Raw genomic sequence first — 26,456 nt, 5'->3', positions numbered from 1 at the left:
CACCAGAGGCGGCGCGCTGGACGCCTCCCGGAAACTCCTTTTGTGCTGGGCTATGGCAGCCCTGCTCTTCTCTCAAAAGGAAGAGAGGAAAATGGGATAGATGCCAGAATACCCCCTGCCATGGGTGTGAAGAGTGAGGAGTTAGCCCAGATTTCCAGATCCTGTATCAGAGAGTGACTTACCCAGAAAGGCCCTCCTTTCTCTCAGAAACAGTTAAGGAATCCACTGTCTCTGGGAATAGTAGAGGCAGTGATTTCTGACCTGTCAGCAGTTCCTTTTAATCTTGGAATCGACCTTGGGAACCACCAGGGACTTTCTCTCTCAAGCCTTGTTCTCTGCCCCCTACTCAATGAGTTTAGAGGTCTGATTTTAGCTTTTCTGAATTTCTCAACCTTCACCCAAGTCAGAACTAGAAATTCCTGTTCTCTCCTTCAGGCACCTAGAGCCTTCTACTCTGGGCTGCCTCACCCTTATTCTAGAACTTTCGAAAGAATAGGAGATTATTCCAGGTCCCCAGTCCAGGCTGGTGTCTGTGTTTTGCACTCCCTTCCCCACCCCAATTGCCCTGTCCGTTCTCAGTATGATCACATGAGCCCTGCTTGAGTGGCCCATGGGAGGTAATGGAAAGTTATTGAATTTTCTGACCCTTCCCCTCAGTGCCTCCAAAGACACACATGACCGACCACTGCATCTCTGACTGTAAGGTCACACTGAAGTGCTGGGCCCTGAGCTTCTACCTGGTGGCGATCACGCTGACCTGGCAGCAGAACGAGGAGGACCAGACCCAGGATGTGGAACTTGTAGAGGCCAGGCCTGCAGGGGACAGGACCTTCCAGAAGTGGGCGGGCAGCCTTGGTGGTGCCCTCTGGAGAGGAGCAGAGATACACGTGCTGTGTGCAGCATAAGGGGCTGCCTGAGCCCCTCACACTGAGATGGGGTAAGTGGGGGACAAGGGCAGAGCCTCTTCTCAGGGAAAGCAGAAGGCCTTCTGGAGACTCCAAGAAGTCAGGGCTCCTCACCTCCCTTCTCTTTTCAGAACTGTCTTCCCAACCCACCACCCACATCATGGGAATCATTGCTGGCCTGATTCTTCTTGGAGCTGTGATTGTTGGGGGTGTGGCAGCTGGAGCTGTGGTCTGGAGGAAGAAGATCTCAGGTAGAGATGCACGTGGAGTCTGAATTTTCTTGTCCCACTGGAGGCTTTCAAGTTCCAGGTAGGAGATTTATTGTTTCTTGCTTCATTGGGGGGGTACCATCCACACACATACTCACCCAGTCTGGGACCCTGGGTGCTAACAATTACTCTTTTGTAAAGCACCCATCAAAATGAAGGGCCGATCTCTCAGCTTAATGGTTCTGGTGCTGGGAACCTGATTTCCAATAGTCGAAGGTCACAGGAATGTTCCTGCGGAGGACAGACATCCAGGAGTGTGGCTGGTCCAGTCCCTGCACATCTTTCCTTGTGTTTCCTTATCCTGCTCTGAGTCTGCAGTCACAGTTCGGGAAACTTCCCTGCAGTCCAGAACTAGCCAGCATTTCTAGGACCTCATGGTCCTGCCTTTTCCCCAGTTGATCACAGAATGCTTTCTTCTCACAGGTGGAAAAAGAGGAAGCTATGCTCAAGTTGCAAGTAAGTGTGGAGAAAGGGAGGCTGATCCTGAGACCCTTGGGATAGTGTAGAGGGGAGCCCATTGGGGAGCCCCCTCACCCTACGATTCCCATTTTCCTAGTCTCATCTCCTGTGGGCTCTGACTAGACCTTGTTTTGTTTTTCTCCAGGCATTAACAGTGCCAAGGCTCTGATAATGTCTCTCATGGCTTCTAAAGGTGAGACCTTGAGGGCCTGACATGGGGGAGGGGTTGGAGCAGAAGGAACATGACTGGGTTATGTGGGTTCTTTGGATTTGGACATTTTGAGATTGCAGGGAGCTGTTCAGAGTGTCAGCATTTACAGTGACTGACCTGAATTTGTTCATGATTTTTTTTTCTTCTATAGCATGAGACTGCTGCCTTGTATGGGACTGAGTGATACAATAATTGTTTACACCCACTTTGTGACTTCAAGAACCCCTGACTTCTTTTTCTGCAACTGGTGTCTGAACGTGTTTGCATTCCTATTAGCATAATGTGAGGATGTGGTGGGACTAACCCACCCCTGCCCACCAGGACCCTCTTACCACACTGACCTGCATCCCTTCTCTGACCTATGTTCCCTGCTCCAGCAGAGGTGGGGCTGGAACATCTCCATCCCTGATGTAACTTCCTGTTGCTCTGAACTGCAATTTCTTACTTCTCTATTAAAAATGAGAGTCTGAGAATGAATTTGATTATTCAAATTTTTGCCATGAGATGGGGGGTTGATGAGTTAATTAAAAAAGAGGAAAATATCTTAAAATTTAAGAGAAGAAATAAATGAAAACCTGAGAATGTTCTAGAATCCATTTGTTTACTATACTGAGTCTGTCACATGCAGGGACAGGAGAAGGTGGTGGATGAGCCCAGCATGGACAGGGTGCGGTGTGATGGATCACTTTGTGTGGTCTTTCTTGCCATGGTCTCGTAACTCCCACTCAAGTGGGTGGGATTATACAAATAAGGTAATTGTGGCTCACCAAGGGGATTGGATAGCTTGCTAATAACACAAAGTTCATGGCACCTGTGTGGGGATGGAACCATGCAAATAAGGTCTATGGAACCCTAACAAAGGTCAGTTTTACCATTCCACTAGGATTAAAATGACCCATCCCAGAGGTGAGAAAGAGAGGATTCCACCACTGCCAAGGAAGAAGAGCCAAAAGTGGAGTGCATCCTTTGGACCTGGGATCCCTACACTGAGAAGCTCCAGGAACCAGGAGACAAAGAGATAGAGAGAGATAGCTGTAACACTGAAGACGGAAGAAGCGATGGCAGAGAAATGGTGGCAGAAGAGACTGGCAGGGGAGACTGTGGTGGGTTTCCCAGCCTACAGATGGAGAAAGCTGAGCACCTTTGGGCAGGAGCCTTGCTGGAGGAGAAAGGTTCCTCTGGGTACTTGGTGGAGCAAGGTTTGCTGACCCACAGACCTAGAGAGTGAACACCTTCAGGCTGAGGCTTACTGGCAAAGTGGGGTGCCTCGAGGCATTTATCAGCAGAGCTAAAAGAGCTTTGTAACACCTGCCTGAGCAAAACAGAGGCCGAGGGGCCAGAAAGATGAGCACCTACAGGCACAGCTGAAAAGAGGTTGTCCTGATGGAAGAGCTTTATTCTGAGCGTTCCAGAACCTGAATTGTAACTTGTTACTTCCCTAGTAAACCCCATAATAGTGAATATTGTCTGTGAGTTCTGTGTAGCCATTGCAAGGAATTATCGAACTCAGCAGAGAAGTAGAGAGTACCGTAGGAGGGACGGCTGGTGTCAGAACTGGTAAAGATGGTGGAGACAGAAAGCATGTCTGACCTTAGGAATCAGCCTTGGGCTGTTGATCTTACTTTCCTTCCCCGTTGTAAAGTTGGAGGAAGTTAGACTCCACCTCCACACCATTTTTACAGGGGCTTGTGCCCAGCCGGTGCTCAGGACAGTGTGGGCTTTGACATAATCACTGCTCCACTGGGTCATCTTTGGATCTCTGTCGTCCTTGTCTCTTCAGTAGAACCTTGTCCTACTAAGACCTGTGATCACAGGGCCTCAGACATTGCCTGGGCCTTGTCCTGTCTCCAGGGCTGTGGACAGCGAGGGCTTCTTGTGGCCAGGTCAGCCTGGGCTCAGACCTAAGCCTGGCCCTTAGTCCCCATCATTTGTGTGTTTGTTTTTATAGTGGATTATGCTTGTTTTTGTTCTCATGTGTGAGTTCTGGTCATGTATTTGCTCTGGGTGTCACCCATCTGTGACAGCTGCAGGAGTCACTTTGTCATTGTCCCCATTGTCCCCAGGCAGCCCCTGTACACAGAGTGTCTGTGGTGTCGAGAGATGAGTTTTCAGATTCATCCAGATCCCGCCCTCTTTCTATTCTGTGGATGAGTCTTTTCTTCTTTTCTCTAACCGTTTTTAGAGAGAAGGAATCAAATAGTTACTGATCTTACATAAATTTCTGTTATGTTTCCTTCCTTTTCAGCTCACCCACCCCCCTCTCCCTGCCCTTAGTATTATCATCCTACTGCTGGCTCCAGTCCAAGCTCATGAATTCATAAAGCAGAGACTAAATTCACAGTTAATTGAAAAATAATACACATCAGCCAAGGATTGTTCTTTCATGAAGATAGAAATTAAATTGTGTGCTGTAGTGTGCAGGAGGGTGTGTGTGGAAATGGGTTACAGGGAGGGGGAGACAACAGCCCTTGTGAGAAAAGTCTGGGCGGCATTAATGTCAGCGTGAATGGATGTGTGCTGCAGCTGCCTCAAGGCAGCGTTGGGTCTGAGGCCACAGTAATAGAGACACTGTCTCTAGAATAGGGAGGTGCTCTGCACCATACTGGTCATTCAGTCTACTGACATTTGTTTAGTGCTGCCTACATGACACACACTATTTCTGCATCTGGAAAACACCAGTGAACTAAAAACATAAAAATTGCTGACCTGTGGAGCATATGTTTGAGCAGAGACAGACTATAGACTGTAAGCATAGTGTATTAATTTTCTCATTGCTGTAACAAATTATTCCAAACTTAGTGACTTAAAAATAACACATTTATTCTCTTATAGTTCTGGAGGTCAGAAGTTTAAACTGGGCCTGCAGGGCTGTGTTCCTTCTGGAAGGTCTAGGGAAGCGTCCGTTTTCTTGCCTTTCCCATCTTTCAGAGCCTGCCTATCTTCCCTGGATCTTGACCCCTCCTTCCATTTTCAAAGCCAGCAGCTTAGAACCTCCTTTCTGATGTCTGATTCCATCCTTACATCCTCTGGCTCTAACTTTGGCCTTCCTGCCTCTCTCTTATAAATATCCTTGTGATTATACCATTGAGGTTACCTAGATAATCCAAGAGAATTACCCAATCTCAAACCCTAAACTAAACCACATCTTCATAAGTCCCTTTTGCATATAATGTAACATACTCACAGGTACCAAGGATTAGAATGTGGACATCCTTGGTGATCATTTTTCAGTCTACCACAGATAGTAAGTGTTTTTTTTATGTGAGAAGATGGTGACTGTGGTGGGGAAGGTGACTGTCATGAATTGAACTGTGTTCCCCCAAAATATCTGTCAACTTGGCTATGTCATGTTTCCCAGCGTTGTGTGATTGTCCACCATTTTGTCATCTGATGTGATTTTCCTGTGTGTTGTAAATCCTGCCTCTGAGATATTAATGAGGTAGAATTAGTGGCAGTTATGTTAATGAGGCAAGACTCAATCTACAAGATTAGATTTTGTCTAAAGCCAATCTCTTCTGAGATATAAAAGAGAGAAGGAGCAGAGAGACATACCACCTCATACCACCAAGAAACAAGAGCCAGAAGAATGGTGCATCCCTTGGACCTGGGGTCCCTGTGCTGAAAAGCCCCTTGACTGGGGAGGATTGATGACAAGGACATTCCGTCAGAGAGAGAAAGCCTCCCCCTTGAAGCTGGTGCCCTGAATTTGGACTTCTAGCCTCCTAAACTGTGAGAGAATAAGTTTCTCTTTGTTAATAACTCCCACTTGTGGTATTTCTGTTATAGCAGCACTAGATAAATAAGACAGTGACCCACAGTGTGGGTGTGTGAGGAGAGGGAAGACAGCTGTTGCAAAGGTGACCTGTGAGGGAAACCTTGAAGGACATGAGGGAATTAGCCATAAGGATATCCGGGAAACTTCTTTCCAGGCAGGGGAACATCCAGTGCAGACATACCAGGGCAGGGCTGTGTCTGTGTTCTGGGAGAAGCAAGGAGGCCAGTGTGGCTACAGCAGTCATTGAGATGAGGTCAGAGGTGCAAGACCTTACAGGGAATGAGGATATTGGAAGGGTTTTGACTTTTACCCTGAGTTAGATGGGGAGTTACAAAACAGTATTGAGTAGAAGAGAGACATGGTAGGACTTCTCTTTTAAAAGGATTACTCTAGGAGTTTTCTGAGAATAGAACTGAGAGTGGACATGTGAGTGGACAGTAGGAAAACAGTAGGAATTTAGGACAGTATTGGAGATGTTATTTGTTTTGCCTGGGTGTGAGCAATGAAAATAGTGGGAAGTGATTGAATTCTGAATATATTTTGAAGACGGATTTTACAAGATTTCCTAATGGATTGACTTTGAGGTACAAGAAAGAGAAGAGTCAATGAAAACCAAAAAACCAAACCCACTGCCGTCGAGTCGATTTGAGGACAGCAGATATTTTGGACTGTACAATTAAATTCAGCAGAGTTGGGGAAGACTGAAGAGCATGTTGAGGAGGGAGTATCACAGGCATGCAGTTTAAGCAATGTTGAGTCTGAGATGTCTATTACAAATGCTGTCGGGTTGGCAGTTGGACATACCAGTCTGAATATTAGTAGAAATGTTAGAGGAATAGATTTGGGAGGTGACACAGTACAAATGATATTTAAAGCCTTGAGAATGGATGAGATCTCCAAGGGAGTGATTAGCTTCTATGGCCCTTCTGTGTACCTCTAGCAGGGGTAGGGCTAAGGTCTGGGGGTCAGGACCCCTCATCTTCCCTTCTCTCCCCAGACCCGCCTCCTCAGCCCACCATCCCCATTGTGGGAATCACTGCGGGCCTGGTGCTCCTTTCAGCTGTGGTAGCCGAAGCTCTGGTGGCTGGAGCTGTGATCTGGAGGAAGAAGGGCTCAGGAAGGGAAGGGGTGGGAGCTTGTGTCACCATTGCTTCCCTTTGAGTCCCCACACCAAGTGGTTGAATTGCCCATCTCCTGTCTCTGTTTCTGCTGAGTCAGAGGTAATGACCCCCACGTGTGCAAGAAAATCTGGGAGAGGGCCTAGCTGGCAGGTGGGCAGGGCCTCAGCCTAGTTAAGGGCTGTCTGCATGCAGCCTGTCAGGTGAGTTAGGTGGGACAGGGGTGTGGGGCAAGGAGGATCCTGGGAAGTGGAGGCTGAAGAGCTGGCTGAGAAGCTTCAGGATGGAGACAGAGGCTGAGAGCCAGGCAAGGGTCAGGCGCCATTGTATTAGGCAGGTCAGTATTATGGCCATTTCTGAGTGGCAGGTGCTGGGTCTGGGCGGGTATTTCTCCTCATGCTCCTTAGGATTCTGAGCAGCAGGGCCAGGAGGGACTGTGAATGGGGCAAGCACTAGAAGACGAGGATCCAGCCTCCTCTGATACAGATGGAGAATGTAGACATAACACTGATTTCCTGAGACCACGTCCTTTTCATAAAATTCATGTGGAGATATTTCTAATTTATTAAATTTACAAAGCCATCTATTCTATGATTTTTAATAGAGTGAGTCAATTCCACAGTTGGCCTAATTCAACATATAACTTATACAAAATGTACAAAATGGATATGAAGTCTTTTGCGTGGGTCCAGGTTTCGATTTTCTTTTGTCAGGCTCTTATTTTGTTGTTTAATTTTACTATGTTTTTGTTAGAAACCTCTTTGTAGAAACTACCAAAAAATTACGAAAAATTATGAAGAAAAAAATCCACAATCACCTGCAATGACTCCTTGCATATGGTTTTTTACATTAAAAATGATGGTTTTTTACATTAAAAACCTACAACAATAAAAATAATTTTGAAATATTAGAATTAAACCACACTTGCTGTTTTTTACACTACTTTTCCCCTACTATTATTTCACAGGAATTTCCTACATCATGTTTTATCCTTCTAAACTTGATTTTAGTGACCTTATTCTATTTCACTGAACGAAATTTAGCATAGAGTATTAATTGGCTTTTTAATGTTGACTATGTTTATATATAATTCCTTTTTTTATATCAATAACACTGAGATGACCAATTGTGCTTAAATTCCTTTTTGCAAATGTTTTGACCATGTGGGCAGCGGTGAAATTACTGGGTGAAAGATTATAAGCATTTGTGTATCTTCTTGTATACTGATACACTTTCCAACCTGGTTTCTAAGGTAACTTTTTGTTATTATTTTTTTTTAATTGTGGATTAGATGAAAATTTATAGCACAAAGAGCAAATTAGTTTCTCACTAAACGATTGCTAAACATGTTGTTTTGTGACACTGGTTGCTGTGATGGTTAAGATTGTGTGTCAACTTGGCTGGGCCATGATTCTCAGTGTTCTGGCACTTGTATAATGTTGTGATCACTTCCCTGTTGAAATTTGGTATCTGATCATCCCCATGATGGAAACTGCTGAGTGTTACCGGTGGGGGTGGGGCCTGTGGAGGCTCACCACCCCCTTGGCCTTCATTTCTCTGACCTCTGCCACCTACTCCCTTCCTGCTCACCTTGCCAAGGCCTTTGGCCTGTTCAGGATCCTGTAGCTGCCTCTTATTCATCTGACCTCCAGTTCTTGGGACTTGAGCTAGCAGCTTACCTGCCGATCTTGGGATTTGTGGATCTTCACAGCAGAGAGGAAGAGTCCTGCTCTCTGACCTGCTGAACTTGGGTTCACCAGCCCCTGCGGCTATGTGAATCAGGACAAGACTCTATCCTGATCCACAGACTTGGGATGTTCCAGCCTCTACAATCGCATGGGCTGTTTCCTTGATGTAAACCTCTCTCTGTATATATGTATTTTTATGCTTTACTGGTTTATCTTCTCTAGAGAACCCAGCCTAAGACGGGTTTCTCTAGAGAAGATAAACCAGTAAAGCATAAAAATACATATATACAGAGAGAGGTTTAAGCCTAAGACGGTTGCCAATCCCACGACATGTCAACACTCTCCCCTTCTTGACCTTGGGTTCCTCATTGCCAACTTTCCTGTCCCCTCCTGGCTTCTCGTCCTTGCCCCTGACTGGTGTGCCCATTTAGTCTCCTTTTGTTTTTTGGGCTTGTCTAATCTTTGGCTGAAGAGGGAACCTCAGGAGTGACTTCAGTACTGGGTTAAGAGTGTCCAGGAGCCAGTCTCTGTCAGGCCAGTAAGTCTGGTCTTTTTTTATGAGTTTGAATTTTGTTTTACATTTTTTCCCAGCTCTGTCTGGTACCCTCTATTGTGGTTCCTGTCGGAGCAGTCAGTGGTGGTAGCTGGGCCCCCTCTAGTTGTGCTGCACTCAGTCTGGTGGAGGCTGTGGTAGTTGTGGTCCATTTGGCCTTTGGACTGATTTTTCCCTTGTGTCTTTGGTTTTCTTCATTCTCCCTTGCTCCAGACAATGTGGGACCAGTGGAGTATCCTAGATAGCCACTCACAGCTTTTAAGCTTCACCAAAGTAGAATGTAGAACATTTTCTTTATAATCTATGTCATGTCAGTTAAGCTAGATGCTACCCGAGACCACGGTCCTCATAGCACTCAGCCCAGTAGTTCAGTCTCTCAGGAGTTTGGATGTGTCTATGGAGCTTCCATCACCTCGCCTTGGACATATTGTCCTGGCTCCCCCAGTATTGCATACTGTCTTACCCTTCACCAAAGTTACCACTTATCTATTGTCTAGTTAGTGTTTTTCCATTCCTACCCCTCCCTTCCTTTGTAACCATCTGTCTTAGTTATCTGGTGCTGCTATAACAGAAGTACCACAAGTGGATGGTTTTAACAAAGAAAAATTTATTTCTTCACGGTAAAGTAGGCTAAAACTCCAAATTCAGGGTGTCAGCTCCGGAGGAAGGCTTTCTCTCTCTGTTGGCAGTCTCATCAATCTTTCCCTGGACTAGGAGCTTCTCTGTGCAGGAACCCCGGTTCCAAAGGACATGCTCTGCTCCTGGCACTGCTTTCTTGGTAGTATGAGGTCCCCCTGTCTCTCTACTCGCTTCTTTCTTTTATATATCAAGAGATTGCCTCAAGACACAATCCAATCTTTTAGATTGAGTCCTGCCTCACTAACACAGCTGCCGCCCATCCTCCCTTATTAATATCATAGAGGCAGGATTTACAACATACAGGAAAATCCACAATACCAAGAATCATGGCCCAGCCAAATTGATACACACATTTTTGGGGGGACATAATTCAATCCATGACACCATCAAAGATTATTTCTTTTTGTGTGTGAACATTTTCATGCATTTTTATATTAGCGGTCTCATACAACATTTGTCTTTTTGTGACTGACTTATGTTAGTCAGTGTAATGCCCTCCAGATTCATCCATGTTGTGAGATGCTTGGAAGATTCGTTACTGTTCTTTATGGTTGCATAGTACTCCATTGTGTTTATGTACTTTGTTTATCAATTCATCTGTTGATGGGCATCTGTTATTTCCATCTTTTTGCTATTGTGAACAATGCTGCAATGAACATGAATGTGCACGTGTCTATTTGTGTGATGGCTCTTATTTCTCTAGGATATATTCCTAGGAGTAGAATTACGGGATCATATGGTATTTCTGTTTCTAGCTTTCTAAGGAAGCACCATATCATTTTTCAGAATGGTTGTACCATTTTGCATTCCCACCACCAGTGCATAAGAGTTCCAATCTCCCTGTAGCCTCTCCAATGTTTATTTTCTGTTTTTTTTTATTCACGCCAGTAATCCTAGGGTAAGATAGTATCTCATTGTGGTTTTAATTTGCGTTTCTCTAATGGCTGGTGATTTCGAGCATTTCCTCATGTGTCTGTTAGCTGCTTGAATGTCATCTTTGGTGAACTGTCCTTTTCCTTTGCCAATTTTTTAATCGGATTATTTGTCTTTTTATTGTAGACGTGTTGGATTTTCCTGTAGATTTTAGAGATTAGACCTTTGTAGAATTTCTCATAGCCAAAAATTTTTTCCCAGTCTGTAGGTTCTCTTTTTACTCTTTTGATGAAATCTTTTGATGAGCTTAAGTGTTAATTTTTAGAAGATCCCAGTTATCTGGCTTATCTTCTGAGTTTGTGTGTTGTTAGTTATAGTTTGTATCCTGTTAATGTCATTATTAGGGCCTCTAGTGTTGAGCCTATTTTTTTTTTCTATGATCTCTGTAGTTTTTGGTTTTATATTTAGGTCATTGATCCATTTTGAATTAGTTTTTGTGAATGGTGTGAGGTATGGGTCCTGTTTCACTTTTTTGCAGATGGCCATCCAGTTTTGCCAGCAAAATTTGTTAAAAAGACTATCTTTTCCCCCATTTAATGGGCTTTGAGGCTTTGTTGAAGATCAGGTGACTGTAGGTGGATGGATTTACATCTAGGTTCTCAGTTCTGTTCCATTGGTCAATGTGTTTGTCATTGTACTAGTCCCAGGCTGTTTTGACTACCATAGTTGTCTGGTAGGTTCTGAATTCAGGTAGTGTGAGGCCTCTCTTCTTCTTCAATAGTGCTTTAGTTATCCATGGCCTCTTTCCTTTCTATATAAAGTTAATGATTAGTTTTCCCATCTTCTTAAAGAATACTGTTGGTATTTGGATCGGGATTTCATTGTGTTTGTAGATTGCTTTGAGTAGTATTGACATTTTCACAATGATGAGTCTACCTATCCATGAGCATTTATGTAGATCTCATTTGGTTTCTTGCAGTAGTGTTTTGTAGTTTTCTTTGTATAGGTCTTTTACGTTCCTAGTTAGATTTATTTCTAAGTATTTAATATTTTTAGGGGCTATTATAAATGGTGGAAACGCTGGTGGCGTAGTGGTTAAGTGCTACAGCTGCTAACCAAAAGGTTAGCAGTTCAAATCCACCAGGCGCACCTTGGAAACTCTGTGGGGGCAGTTCTACTCTGTCCTATAGGGTCACTATGAGTTGGAATAGACTTGAGGTTTTCAGTTTATTATAAATGGTATTGCTTTCCTGATTTCCTTTTCATAGTTCTCTTTATTGGTTATAGGAATCGAACTGATTTTTGTATACTTACCTGGTATCCTGCTACTCTGCTGAATCTATTAGTTCCAGTAATTTTCTTGTGAAGTCCTTTGGGTCCTGTGTGTATAGTATCATATCATTTGAAAATAGGGATAGTTTTACTTCTTCTTTATTAATTTGGATGCCCTTTATTTCTTTTTCTTGCCTTACTGCTCTAGCTAGTCTAGGGTAGCTTTTTGGATTTATATTTACAAAGGTGCCTACTTTACCCAGCATAGAAACATGGATAGCCTCCTTATATTACAAGCAAGAAAGCTGATAAGAAGAAAGGAATAAAGGTAGATTCGCCAATGTTGTGCCATTTTTTAGACTCTGGGGTTTCTCTCACTTTGTTGTTAGTTACTTAGTTTTGCTTTATTTATTAGAGACCATGTTCATATCTTGAAAAAAAGATTTATATCCCTATCTTTTGACCAGTTTCACTTGAGATGGTTATCTTTTCTAATTGATTTGTAAACATATATTACATTTATCCAAAGTGAAAAGATGTTTATTGCTCTGTAATAATACCTGATTTTTGTAGGAAATAGGGAATACTGAAGGGTATCATAATATTATTTGGGGGATAAAATAGAAACCAACATGGTTGGGCACTTACTACGTGTCAGGAACTCTGCTGATGACTTTATATGCTTTATTTTACTTAAATCGTGAGGCAAGTAAAGTTATTGATCCTATTTACAGATGAAGAAACTGAAGCTTAGAATGGTTCATTAACTTGTCTTTGATCGGAGTAGACAGCAAATACACTGGTAAGAGCTACTGAAATGAGCAAGACCAGATCCCTGACTCACAGAGACTCAAACCAAGCCTTAGCCCTCCCCAGCCTCGCTTCAGGGAGACCAGGTATGCACAGGAGAGTTCTGGACCTCCCACCTAGTGCTGGAGCCACTGGGCTGGAATTCTGGAACAAGGATCATCAAAAGAAAACATTGCTGTAATTTTTTTTTCATTAACTTTTATTAAGCTTCAAGTGAACATTTACAAATCCAATCAGTCTGTCACATATAAGTTTACATACATCTTACTCCGTACTCCCACTTGCTCTCCCCCTATTGAGTCAGCCCTTTCAGTCTCTTCTTTCGTGACAATTTTGCCAGCTTCCCTCTCTCTCTATCCTCCCATCCCCTCTCCAGACAAGAGTTGCCAACACACTCTCAAGTGACCACCTGATATAATTAGCTCACTCTTCATTAGCATCTCTCTCCCACCCGCTGACCAATCCCTTTCATGTCTGATGAGTTGTCTTCGGGGATGGTTCCCGTCCTGTGCCAACAGAAGGTCTGGGGAGCATGGCCGCCGGGATTCCTCTAGTCTCAGTCAGACCATTAAGTATGGTCTTTTTATGAGAATTTGGGGTCTGCATCCCACTGATCTCCCGCTCCCTCAGGAGTTCTCTCTTGTGCTCCCTGTCAGGGCAGTCATCAATTGTGGCCGGGCACCAACTAGTTCTTCTGGTCTCAGGATGATGTAGGTCTCTGGTTCATGTGGCCCTTTCTGTCTCTTGGGCTCTTAGTTGTCGTGTGACCTTGGTGTTCTTCATTTTCCTTTGCTCCAGGTGGGTTGAGACCAATTGATGCATCTTAGATGGCCGCTTGTTAGCATTTAAGACCCCAGACGCCACATTTCAAAGTGGGGTGCAGAATGTTTTCATAATAGAATTATTTTGCCAATTGACTTAGAAGTCCCCTCAAACCATGTTCCCCAGACCCCCGCCCCTGCTCCGCTGACCTTTGAAGCATTCATTTATCCCGGAAACTTCTTTGCTTTTGGTCCAGTCCAGTTGAGCTGACCTTCCATGTATTGAGTGTTGTCTTTCCCTTCACCCAAAGCAGTTCTTATCTACTGATTAATCAATAAAAAACCTCTCCCTCCCTCCCTCCCTCCCCCCTTCGTAACCACAAAAGTATGTGTTCTTCTCAATTTTTACTATTTCTCAAGATCTTATAATAGTGGTCTTATACAATATTTGTCCTTCTGCCTCTGACTCATTTCGCTCAGCATAATGCCTTCCAGGTTCCTCCATGTTATGAAATGTTTCACAGATTCGTCACTGTTCTTTATCGATGCGTAGTATTCCATTGTGTGAATATACCACAATTTATTTACCCATTCATCCGTTGATGGACACCTTGGTTGCTTCCAGCTTTTTGCTATTGTAAACAGAGCTGCAATAAACATGGGTGTGCATATATCTGTTTGTGTGAAGGCTCTTGTATCTCTAGGGTATATTCCCAGGAGTGGGATTTCTGAGTTGTATGGTAGTTCTATTTTTAACTGTTTAAGATAACGCCAGATAGATTTCCAAAGTGGTTGTACCGTTTTACATTCCCACCAGCAGTGTATAAGAGTTCCAATCTCTCCGCAGCCTCTCCAACATTTATTATTTTGTGTTTTCTGGATTAATGCCAGCCTTGTTGGAGTGAGATGGAATCTCATCGTAGTTTTAATTTGCATTTCTCTAATGGCTAATGATCGAGAGCATTTTCTCATGTATCTGTTGGCTGCCCGAATATCTTCTTTAGTGAAATGTGTGTTCATATCCTTTGCCCACTTCTTGATCGGGTTGTTTGTCTTTTTGTGGTTGAGTTTTAACAGAATCATGTAGATTTTAGAGATCAGGCACTGGTCTGAGATGTCATAGCTGAAAATTCTTTCCCAATCTGTAGGTGGTCTTTTTACTCTTTTGGTGAAGTCTTTAGATGAGCATAGGTGTTTGATTTTTAGGAGCTCCCAGTTATCGGGTTTCTCTTCATCATTTTTGGTAATGTTTTGTATTCTGTTTATGCCTTGTATTAGGGCTCCTAGGGTTGTCCCTATTTTTTCTTCCATGATCTTTATCGTTTTAGTCTTTATGTTTAGGTCTTTGATCCACTTGGACTTAGTTTTTGTGCATGGTGTGAGGTATGGGTCCTGTTTCATTTTTTTGCAAATGGATATCCAGTTATGCCAGCACCATTTGTTAAAAAGATTACCTTTTCCCCAATTAACTGACACTGGTCCTTTGTCAAATATCAGCTGCTCATACGTGGATGGATTTATATCTGGGTTCTCAATTCTGTTCCATTGGTCTATGTGCCTGTTGTTGTACCAGTACCAGGCTGTTTTGACTACTGTGGCTGTATAATAGGTTCTGAAATCAGGTAGAGTGAGGCCTCCCACTTTCTTCTTCTTTTTCAGTAATGCTTTGCTTATCCGGGGCTTCTTTCCCTTCCATATGAAATTGGTGATTTGTTTCTCTATCCCCTTAAAATATGACATTGGAATTTGGATCAGAAGTGCGTTATATGTATAGATGGCTTTTGGTAGAATAGACATTTTTACTATGTTAAGTCTTCCTATCCATGAGCAAGGTATGTTTTTCCACTTAAGTTTGTCCTTTTGAATTTCTTGTAGTAGAGCTTTGTAGTTTTCTTTGTATAGGTCTTTTACATCCTTGGTAAGATTTATTCCTAAGTATTTTATCTTCTTGGGGGCTACTGTGAATGGTATTGATTTGGTTATTTCCTCTTCGTTGTTCTTTTTGTTGATGTAGAGGAATCCAAGTGATTTTTGTATGTTTATTTTATAACCTGAGACTCTGCCAAACTCTTCTATTAGTTTCAGTAGTTTTCTGGAGGATTCCTTAGGGTTTTCTGTGTATAAGATCATGTCATCTGCAAATAGTGAAACTTTACTTCCTCCTTGCCAATCCGGATACCCTTTATTTCTTTGTCTAGCCTAATTGCCCTGGCTAGGACTTCAAGTACGATGTTGAATAAGAGCGGTGATAAAGGACATCCTTGTCTGGTTCCCGTTCTCAAGGGAAATGCTTTCAGGTTCTCTCCATTTAGAGTGATATTGGCTGTTGGCTTTGCATAGATGCCCTTTCTTATGTTGAGGAATTTTCCTTCAATTCCTATTTTGTAAGAGTTTTTATCATAAATGAGTGTTGAACTTTGTCAAATGCCTTTTCTGCATCAATTGATAAGATCATTTGGTTTTTATCTTTTGTTTTATTTATGTGATGGATTACATTAATGGTTTTTCTGATATTAAACCAGCCTTGCATACCTGGTATAAATCCCACTTGATCATGGTGAATTATTTTTTTGATGTGTTGTTGGATTCTATTGGCTAGAATTTTGTTGAGGATTTTTGCATCTATGTTCATGAGGGATATAGGTCTATAATTTTCTTTTTTTGTAATGTCTTTACCTGGTTTTGGTATCAGGGAGATGGTGGCTTCATAGAATGAGTTGGGTAGTATTCCGTCATTTTCTATGCTTTGAAATACCTTCAGTAGTAGTGGCGTTAACTCTCCTCTGAAAGTTTGGTAGAACTCTGCAGTGAAGCCGTCCGGGCCAGGGCTTTTTTTTTTTGGAAGTTTTTTTTATTACCGTTTCAATCTCTTTTTTTGTTATGGGTCTATTTAGTTGTTCTACTTCTGATTGTGTTAGTTTAGGTAGGTAGTGTTTTTCCAGGAATTCATCCATTTCTTCTAGGTTTTCAAATTTGTTAGAGTACAATTTTTCTTAGTAATCTGAAGTGATTCTTTTAATTTCGTTTGGTTCTGTTGTGATGTGGTCCTTCTCGTTTCTTATTCGGGTTATTTGTTTCCTTTCCTGTATTTCTTTAGTCAGTCTAGCCAATGGTTTATCAATTTTGTTAATTTTTTCAGAGAACCAGCTTTTGGCTTTGTTAATTCTTTCAATTGTTTTTCTGTTCTCTAATTCATTTAGTTCAGCTCTAATTTTTATTATTTGTTTTCTTCTGGTGCCTGATGGGTCCTTTTGTTGCTCACTTTCTATTTGTTCAAGTTGTCGGGACAGTTCTCTGCTTTTGGCTCTTTCTTCTTTTTGTATGTGTGCATTTATCGATATAAATTGGCCTCTGAGCACTGCTTTTGCTGTGTCCCAGAGGTTTTGATAGGAAGTATTTTCATTCTCGTTGCATTCTATGAATTTCCTTATTCCCTCCTTGATGTCTTCTATAACCCAGTCTTTTTTCAGGAGCGTATTGTTCATTTTCCAAGTATTTGATTTCCTTTCCCTAGTTTTTCTGTTATTGATTTCTAGTTTCATTGCCTTGTGGTCTGAGAAGATGCTTTGTAATATTTCGAAGTTTTGGACTCTGCAAAGGTTTGTTTTATGACCTAATATGTGGTCTATTCTAGAGAATGTTCCATGTGCGCTAGAAAAAAAAGTATACTTTGCAGCAGTTGGGTGGAGAGTTCTGTATAAGTCAATGAGGTCAAGTTGGTTGATTGTTGTAAGTAGGTCTTCCGTGTCTCTGTTGAGCTTCTTGCTGGATGTCCTGTCCTTCTCCGAAAGTGGTGTGTTGAAGTCTCCTACTATAATTGTGGAGGTGTCTATCTCACTTTTCAATTCTGTTAAAATTTGATTTATGTATCTTGCAGCCCTGTCATTGGGTGCATAAATATTTAATATGGTTATGTCTTCCTGATCAATTGTCCCGTTTATCATTATATAGTGTCCTTCTTTATCCTTTGTGGTGGATTTAAGTCTAAAGTCTATTTTGTCAGAAATTAATATTGCTACTCCTCTTCTTTTTTGCTTATTGTTTGCTTGATATATTTTTTTTCCATCCTTTGAGTTTTAGTTTGTTTGTGTCTCTAAGTCTAAGGTGTGTCTCTTGTAGGCAGCATATAGATGGATCGTGTTTCTTTATCCAGTCCGTGACTCTCTGTCTCTTTATTGGTGCATTTAGTCCATTTACATTCAGCGTAATTATAGATAAATAAGTTTTTAGTGCTGTCATTTTGATGCCTTTTCATGTGTGTTGTTGGCAATTTCGTTTTTCCACATAGTTTTTTGTGCTGAGACGTTTTTCTTAGTAAATTGTGGGATCCTCATTTTCATAGTGTTTGACTTTATGTTAGTTGAGTCGTTACGTTTTTCTTGGCTTTTATCTTGAATTATGGAGTTGATATTCCTTTTTGTGGTTACCTTATTATTTACCCCTATTTTTCTAAGTAAAAACCTAACTTGTGTCATTCTATATCGCCTTGTATCACTCTCCATCTGGCAGTTCAGTGCCTCCTGTATTTAGTCCCTCTTTTTGATTATTGTGATCTTTTACCTGTTGACTTCCATGATTCCCTGTTATGTGTATTATTATTTAATTAATCTTAATTTGTTTGTTTTTGTGATTTCCCTATTTGAGTTGATATCAGGACGTTCTGTTTTGTGACCTTGTATTGTGCTGGTATCTGATATTATTGGTTTTCTGACCAAACAATATCCTTTAGTATTTCTTGTAGCTTTGGTTTGGTTTTTGCAAATTCTCTAAACTTGTGTTTATCTGTAAATATCTTAATTTCGCCTTCATATTTCAGAGAGAGTTTTGCTGGATATATGATCCTTGGCTGGCAGTTTTTCTCCTTCAGTGCTCTGTATATGTCATCCCATTCCCTTCTTGCCTGCATGGTTTCTGCTGAGTACTCTGAACTTATTCTTATTGATTCTCCCTTGAAGGAAACCTTTCTTTTATCCCTGGCTGCTTTCAAAATTTTCTCTTTATCTTTGGTTTTGGCGAGTTTGATGATAATATGTCTTGGTGTTTTTCTTTTTGGATCAATCTTAAATGGGGTTCGATGAGCATCTTGGATAGATATCCTTTCGTCTTTCATGATGTCAGGGAAGTTTTGTGTCAGGAGTTCTTCAACTATTTTCTCTGTGTTTTCTGTCCCCCCTCCCTGTTCTGGGACTCCAATCACCCGCAAGTTATCCTTCTTGATAGAGTCCCACATGATTCTCAGGGTTTCTTCATTTTTTTTAATTCTTTTATCTGATTTTTTTTCAGCTATGTTGGGGTTGATTCCCTGGTCCTCCAGATGTCCCAGTCTGCATTCTAATTGCTCGAGTCTGCTCCTCTGACTTCCTATTGCGTTGTCTAATTCTGTAATTTTATTGTTAATATTTTGGATTTCTACATGCTGTCTCTCTATGGATTCTTGCAACTTATTAATTTTTGCACTATGTTCTTGAATAATCTTTTTGAGTTCTTCAACAGTTTTATCGGTGTGTTCCGTGGCTTTTTCTGCAGTTTGCCTTGTTTTGTTTGTGATGTCTTGAAGCATTGTGTAAATTAGTTTTTTATATTCTGTATCTGATAATTCCAGGATTGTATCTTCATTTGGGAAAGATTTTGATTCTTTTGTTTGGGGGGTTGGAGAAGCTGTCATGGTCTGTTTCTTTATGTGGTTTGATATGGACTGCTGTCTCTGAGCCATCACTGGGAAACTAGTTTTTCCAGAAAATCCGTTAAAAAAAAAATGCAGTCAGATCCCTATCAGAGTTCTCCCTCTGGCTCAGGCTATTTGGATGTTAATGAAGCCGCCTGGGGAGGGTGGGGGAGGAATCAGAGAGGTAGGAGAGTAGCACCTCAGAGTATAGCCAGAGTTGCTTGTCTTGCTTGGAATGACTATTATATCTGAGATTTCCGCGGGGCGCCTCGCCTATGTGTGCTGGCTGTGTGGAGGTTGCCCCCGGGGGGTCTGGCCCGCTGGAGTCAGGGTCAGATCCTCCGCTGCCAGCCCCACGCCCAATGTCAAGGTTGCCCTACTGGGACACCGCTCTCCCAGCTCCAAGACCAGTCGCTGCCCCCGGGGGGCCTCCCCCACCAGCCGCGTCACCACGCCGCCCGCGCGAACCAGCTGGGCCCCCCCCGGGCTAGTTCAGGGGGGTGAAGCAGCTCTCTGCGCCTGCACTCAGTCAAAATGCCGGCGGGACAGTTCCCCGGCTGGGACGCCGCTCTCCCTGCTCCAAGACCCGTCACTGTCTCCCGGGGACTTATCCCACCAGCTACGTCGCCATGCCGCCCGCGCCAACTGGCTGGGCCCCCCCGGGGTCAGTTCAGGGGGGTGGAGCTGCTTCCCGCACTTATGCCGTGCCTGCGGCCCGCCAAAATCCCGGCGGGACGGTTCCCCGGCTGGGACGCTGCTCTCCCCGCTCCAAGACCTGTCACTGCCTCCCGGGGACTTCTCCCACCGGCTGCGCCACCACGCCACCCGCGCAAACCGGCTGGGCCCCCTCCTGGAATGAGTTCGGGGGTCAGGGCTGGGCACCTTGTTTGTGCCGTCTGTCCCCCTGGGCTCTGCCCCAAATGGGGCACCGAAGGTCACCTGACTGGTACGCTGGCTCCAGGCTCTGAAAACAATCACTGCCTCCCCGTATTTGTTCGTTCTCCGTCTCTAAATCTGTGTTTGTTTTTCAGGGTTTGTAGATTGTTATGTATGTGATCGATTCACTTGTTTTTCCGAGTCTTTGTTGCAAGAGGGATCCGCGCTAGCGTCCACCTAGTCCGCCATCTTGGCCCCGCCTCACATTGCTGTAATTTTAACTGATCCTGGGCCTTTCCGCAGAGGCAGATCTTGTCCTTGGAGCAGCTCCTGAGGGTCCTGAGGAGGATGTTGTCCCCATTTCAGAGACCCAGAAATATCATCTCAGGGGAGCAAAGAGCCTCTAAGAGCTAAGAGCTAAGTGTCCTCATCGCCAGAGGATACCATCAGGGGAGTCTCCTCATAAAAGTCATAAAACTCAGGGAAAACTCTCCCTCAGAACTTTCATCAGAGGGTTGTCAAGTGTGGAAACCACTCAGGATTATTTCCCCACTGTCTCATTCAAAGTCAGATTTCTCTGAACAGGTACTGGGGGCTCAGGACCAATAAACACCCAAGATCATCATCTCCAGTAACAATCCTTGGAGTGAAAAATAATGTATCCATTTTATTACAGAAGGAAGTATTCCATAGTCAGTGACTGGGGAAAGACACACGCAGCTTTGGTGATTTCTCCTGCATCGTGTTTTCTAATGGAGCCTCACATACGCACATAAACACACACACACACACGCACACACACACAAAGGTAAATGTTCCTATTAAAAAAAAAATTGAGTACTAAAGAAAATCCTTCAATACTTTTTGGTATTGCTGAACATAAGAAAAAGTTGGCACAGTAAATATGTATATACAATAAAGCAAGAAAAGTCCAAACCTGGGGCATTTGAGCATTTTGATAACATGGCGCTAGCACAAAAATCTGGAAAGAAGATTTGACTAATATATATTTTTTTACCTGGCTAGCAAGTAATTTATAAAGCAAGCTGATTCCAAAAAATATGTCTAACAAAGTTAGGATAAAAGTATAATTGCCCTTTCACATAATTGGAAAACTGTGCTACACAGAACTATATATTTCAATTCAGTGTTTATTATATGTTTATTTTAAAATTTATAACATATGCTATTTTATTTGTTTCGGAATTTGAATTGCTGGTTAATAGATCTAATATATTTGGAAGCAAATATAAACTTTTTGTAAACTGGTTCAAGGAAAAGAGAAGTGGGAAATAGAGAAATCAAGTTTTTCCACTTTCTTTTATTATTATATCAAAATCATTGTTAAAATAATTCTGGGCAACAAAAGCTAATGTCCTGCATGTAAATAATTGTTGACCTGTTCAACCAGAGTTTTAAAGAAGGTGATTTTATGTTTCTTACATCCATTCCTTTTGCACCCTCAAAAAATTCAGTTAATTTGTGTATTCTCAAAAAAGTTCAACTCTTTCTTGCCTTTACTTTTTAATTGCATTGCTGAAAATAGAAATTCTTATTTCATGATTGTAGTGGGTTGAATGGTGTCCCCCAAAAGCTGTGTCCACCCGGAACCTCAGAATGTATCTTTATTGTTGAGTAAGAGCCTTTGCAAATATAATTAAGGTAAAGATCTCAAGATAAGATCATCCTGGACTTGAGTAGGCCCTAAATCCAATAACTAGTGTCCTTAGAGAAAAAACAGGGCAGAATACTGAGACACAGGGGAGAAGGCCATGTGAAGACAGAGGCAGAGATGGGAGCGATGCTGCCACAAGCCAGGGAATACCTGGAGTCACCAGAACGTGAAAGAGGCAAGGGAGGACTCTCCCCTAGAGTCTCGGGAGAGTGTGGTCCAGTTCAGACCTTAATTCCAGACTTCTGGCCTCCAGATTTGTTAAGAATCAGTTTTTGTTGTTTTAACCCACCAAGTTCGTGGTAATTTGTTACAATAACCTTGGGAACCTAATAAAATGACCTCGTAAATTTTGTTTTAAATATGTATATGGGTTCTATTGTTCGTTGCTTTTTTATTTACAGAATTTCTGTGTTCATCAAATGTTTTTGGTCAAGAAAACAATGATAATAATTAACTGGTCAAAGAAATGTTACCTTTGAGTTTCAAAAATGCCATTTTAGTGATTCTGTGCACACGATTTTCAAACGAGATATATCCCTCTTTTAAATAAAATATTTAGATGAAAGAACGAAAGCTCTAAAGCGTTTTAGTTTCTGCCAAGCAGAGTGGGCAGCTGAAGTCTCAGCAGACACAGATTCCGAGGGGACCCTGTGATCTTGTCCCCCTCTGGTGAGTTTCCGGAGCTGCAAAGTAATCCAGCACCACCCTCTGGGTCCCAGGAGGTTCATGTGGACGTGGGCTGCCTGCAGGTCCCTGCACCAGAGAGCAAACCCACGCCCCAGAGAGCAAAGCTGGGTTAAAATGATATCTGGGTCCCAAGTGAAGGCAGAAAAGGAGGTAAAGTGACGGCGCGAGTTTCCGAAACCGCTGACCCTGAGAACTAACTCACGGGAAGGCAGGGCCCTGGCATAACCAGGATCCCATGGCTGCAGGACAGAAAGGCAAGTCGCGAAGAGCCACCTGAGCTCTGGCAGGGGCTGGGAGCTTTGGGTCCACGTGCTCCTTGGACCCACGGTCTGACGTTCTGACGAGCGGCCAGCAAAGCCCTTGTTTTGATGCAAAGGATCCCTCCGACACCAGTCCAACCAGCGGCCCGCCTTCCTGATATTAATCCCATGCTTCCCCCCAACCCCCGCCCATTGCAACCCTTGCCCCCAATTTAGGTGACCTGAGTGAATTCCAGGTCCCACTCTGCCCCCACCTGCCCTGCCCTTCCCATAGCTAATTGGTTATGGGCCCTAAAGAGAAAAGCTGCAGGTAGGCAATAGGTCCTTACTTATGGAGAGAGGATGTTGGTGGAGATGCTAAGAAGGGCTAGGGTTTTGTGTGTGCTCATTTCTTTCTCAAGCTACATCCAACCCTAGATGGGCTGCTGCAGTCCCATCAAAGCATAGCCAAGCCTCTCCACAGAAGGCCTGACCTGTATTGACCCAGGTGAGAGAGGGTGTCTAGTGCTCCAAGTCCTTACACTCACAGGCTTCTGGAAACCTGGACGCTTTCTTCTTAAGCTGCTTCTCCATCCACCTCAGGGACTGTGTTTGGGAACCTGAACTCACCCTTTTGATGCAGTTGTTTACCCTCTGGTGGCCAGTTTTTCCTATGAGTACAGCAGTGGCATCAGGATCTTGGGCTGAGGGTTACTCGGTGACTATGAGCTGTCTCCTCTCCTTTCTTATCCACCCCTGTGCTTCACAAAACTCAGATCCACAGTCATACTCATCTCTCCCTGAGCACCTCTAAGAACGTACTTAGGTTACAAAATAAAAGGCAAAAACACATATGAAAAAATGTTTATGGCGTTGATTGGTTAACATGGCAAAGCACTACCTTGCCAGTTCTGCTTCTCACTGAACTTTATTCCTAGAGACCGAACTCATTTCCAGCTTCTGGCTTTGCTAGGAATTGCTGTCACCAGGCTATCACAGACTGCATTTCATGAGGCCCTAGGCTCTGGAGAACACAGCACAACTTTTTACAATCCAAAGATGTGCTTCTGTCCTGGTTAGAACAAGAAGCATCCAAAGTCCTTCTTGAGTCTTACTGAGGTAAATTGTGCAAACCATGCGCGTACATTTTTTACATTCCCTGACACAGCCTGAATTTAAATGAATCTCATAAACCCATCACTAGTTTACACCAGCTTATGGTGCCTTTGCTTCTCAGCCAACCCACCTGCACTTGCTATTAACTCATGTGCTGGATTGTGTATTGTCAACCCAGCATCCTCGTTCCAGCATCTTCTCTGCAAAGGAGAAGCTAGGAAATACATCTACAGGATACTCGTCCCTATATAGTTCCCTGTACAAGTTTTCCAGCAGGAGGGACCACGTGAGATACGGGACAGAGAAGACAGGGAGAGGTCATCATCCTCCAGAGGTGGTTGCAGGCAGATGTTGGGCAGATGGGATTCTCAGCAGCTTCTCTGCAAGGTCTGAGAGCCTCCTGCTTTGCCTAAGCAGACTGAGACAAGTGGTGGGAGTTTTCTCTGAGGTTTTGAGAGTTATAGCAATTTCCAAACAACTTTGAGAGCCGCCCACTTGAGTGCTTCAGGCTGAGGTCTCAGAGTGTGCTTCCCCAGCCTTCCAACGGCAGCTTCTCAGACCTTCACTGACCCTTGCTCCCCGAGATGTTCAAACATTAGTGTAAAAGCCCTTATTCCTCTGTAAACTTTTATTTCTGTAGCACCAATGTGGCTCTGTTTTCTTTACAAAACCTAGACTGAGAAAACTCCCCATCCTCCTGCTTTCCCTCCCACTCCCCACTACGAGGAACCAGGCACCTCATTCTGGCATTTCTTCCACCTCCTCCTCTGCTTTCCAAGCCCAGAGCACTTCAGGCCTTTTATCATTTCATCCAAGTGATAGCGGAGCTTTCACATTTCTTTCTCAAGGCCTCCTTCCACTACTTCCAAACTTGAACCTTCATATGCACATTTATTCAACAAGCATTGAAGGTGGACTAGTTGGAGGGACTGGATTAGATGCCATGCGTTTAATCTCTCAAAACACTGCTTTACATGCCCTAATTAAAAAAAAGAATTTTTCTGTTTGGAGTGTCAGGCTGTAATAAAGTAAACTCTGACATCAAGGTCGTCTGCAACTTTGTCCCAGTCCAGCTTTTAGTGCAGCCAGCTCATTACTAGGATATGAAGTTAAATCAATCTGATAGTTTTTCCATGTTGGAAAAGTAGAAGGAAAGAGAGCTATTGGAAGGTCAATGGATCTGTATGCCAGGAGCTTGCTACTCTGACTTTGGAAGTTTTATTTAACGTTTTTGAGCCTTGCTTGAGTTCTTGGTAATAGGAGAATAAGAAATGATTCTATGACAATCTTACTGACTTGTTGTAAGGCTCAAATGAATTAATGTGTGTGAAACACCAGAAAAATTATGTGTATTGAATAACTAAAAATAATATTTCGAGATAAGAGAGATAGTGACATATGTTGGATAATACTAGTGCTGGGTGTCAGAAGGTTTGAGTTAATTGTCCCTCACTTTATCTGAAAATGAGGCTATTGATGTGTTCCAAGATTCGGCCCACCTCCAAAGTTGAGGCTACTAAGATGCAGTTGCCCAATTTTTCCACTAGTTGACAAAATGTAGTCAATTTTTTTCAAATGCTGTGTTTTTTTATGCCACTGAACTCTGCAAGGAGCCTGTGGGTGAGAATCCACTGCAAGGCAAAGGGTTTTTTGATTTTAAACTCTGCAAAGGAGCCCTCATGGTGCAGTGGTTAAGATCTCACTGCTAACCAAAAGGTCAGCAGTTCAAATCCACCTCTTGTTCCTTGGAAACTATGGTGCAGTTCTGTTCCATCCTATAGGGAGGGTAGCTATGAGTCATTCCTAATTGACTCGACGGCAACTGGTTTCTTAAACCATAAACTAACCTTCTAGGAATGACTATATAACTAGTTTTTCTTACAGGCAATTTTAGAGTAACAATTATAAAACATCTATGAGACAGTTTTGCAAAAGATTTTAGCAGATCAAATTTGTGCTTACCACATCTCTTCAAAACAAAGTATATAACATTTCCTGGGACCTACTGATCCTTCTTCTTTGTTTCCAACTTTCGCATTCCAATCTCTGGTAATTATCAAAGTATCCTGACAGCATGTTCCATCAATTTCAGACTGTAGAAGTTGGTAAAAATCTTCAATTTCCTCATCTTTGGCCTTAGTGGTTGGAGAGCAAATTTGAATAATAGTCATGCTAACTGGTCTTCCTTGTAGGCGTATGGATATTATACTATCACTAACAGCGTTGTACTTCAGGGTAAATCTTGAAATGTTCTTTTTTGACAATGAATGCAATGCCATTGCTCCTCAAGTTGTCATTCCCAGCATAGTGGACCATATGATTGTCCAATTCAAAACGGCCACTACTAGTCCGTTTCAGTTCACAAATGCCTAGGATATCAAAGTTTATGTGTTCCATTTCATTTTTGGCAATTTCCAATTTTCCTAGATTCATACTTCGTACCTTCCAGGTTGTAATTATTAATGGATGTTTTCAGCTGTTTCTTGTCATTTTGAGTCATGCCACATCAGCAAATGAAGCTCCCAAAAGCTAGACTCCATCCACATCATTAAGGTCGACTCTAATTTGAGGAGACAGCTCTTCCCCACTCCTCTTTTGAGTGCCATCCAACCTCAGGGGCTCATCTCTTGGCACTTTATCAGACAGTGTTCCACTGCTATTCATAAGGTTTTTGCTGGCTCAGTCTTTTCATAAGTAGACTTCTGGGTCCTTCTTCCTCGTCTGTCTTACTCTGGAACTCAGCTGAAACCTGTCGGCCATGGGTGACCCTGCTGGCATTCAAATACTGGTGGCACAGCTTCCAGCATCAAAGCAACATGCAAGCCCCAAAGCATGACAAGCTGACAGACACATGGGGAGTCCAAG

General features: G+C 42.9%; 1 long non-coding RNA gene across 1 annotated transcript; it reads left to right on the top strand.

The window, feature by feature from the left end:
• The first annotated feature begins 731 nt into the window (after positions 1–731).
• LOC104847251 (uncharacterized) lies at positions 732–4,890 on the top strand. The gene is made up of 5 exons (XR_002784423.2): positions 732–937; positions 1,037–1,214; positions 1,598–1,630; positions 1,779–1,826; positions 1,996–4,890. It is a non-coding gene; the product is annotated as an uncharacterized LOC104847251 (long non-coding RNA).
• The last annotated feature ends 21,566 nt before the right edge of the window (positions 4,891–26,456 follow it).

The sequence above is a fragment of the Loxodonta africana genome, chromosome 1, assembly GCF_030014295.1.
Source record: "Loxodonta africana isolate mLoxAfr1 chromosome 1, mLoxAfr1.hap2, whole genome shotgun sequence".
In the NCBI taxonomy this organism is placed as follows: Eukaryota; Metazoa; Chordata; class Mammalia; order Proboscidea; family Elephantidae; genus Loxodonta; species Loxodonta africana.
The sequence above is the reverse complement of the archived record's forward strand: the minus strand, read 5'-3'. Positions and strand labels throughout refer to the sequence as shown.